Genomic DNA, 283 nt, shown 5'->3' with positions numbered 1-283 from the left:
GCATAAAAATGTACACTTTCCTGGGCACCCTCCCCCCCACCTCTTCAGGCACTAAGCCCTCAGGAAGGCAGCTCATATGAATGCTCTTGAGAAATAACTTAATTAACACCATTCTTCACAAGCTGGAACCCTCTCGGGGACACCCTCAAGCCCCCCAACCTCTGCCTCCCCTGCCTCGGCCGCCCGCTGCGGGGGAAGGGCAAGAGGCTCACCCATTACTCACCGTTTCTTCCCGGTCTCCCGAGCGGAGCGGACAAACGTAGGGGCGAGGAAGGCGTGCAAA

The 283-nt window shown here is 58.0% G+C and overlaps 1 protein-coding gene across 5 annotated transcripts in view; it reads right to left on the bottom strand.

The window, feature by feature from the left end:
* SLC8A3 (solute carrier family 8 (sodium/calcium exchanger), member 3) overlaps positions 1-283 on the bottom strand; it is a 127,119-nt gene extending 126,836 nt beyond the window's left edge. For all 5 annotated transcript variants that reach the window (XM_006760750.2, XM_015562031.1, XM_006760748.2 and 2 more), the window contains exon 1: positions 224-283. The gene's annotated coding sequence lies outside the window, so the exon portion shown is untranslated. The remainder of the gene's footprint in view (positions 1-223) is intronic.

This window comes from Myotis davidii, unplaced genomic scaffold, assembly GCF_000327345.1.
Source record: "Myotis davidii unplaced genomic scaffold, ASM32734v1 scaffold17, whole genome shotgun sequence".
Classification (NCBI taxonomy): domain Eukaryota; kingdom Metazoa; phylum Chordata; class Mammalia; order Chiroptera; family Vespertilionidae; genus Myotis; species Myotis davidii.
This window is presented reverse-complemented; position numbering and strand designations above follow the sequence as displayed.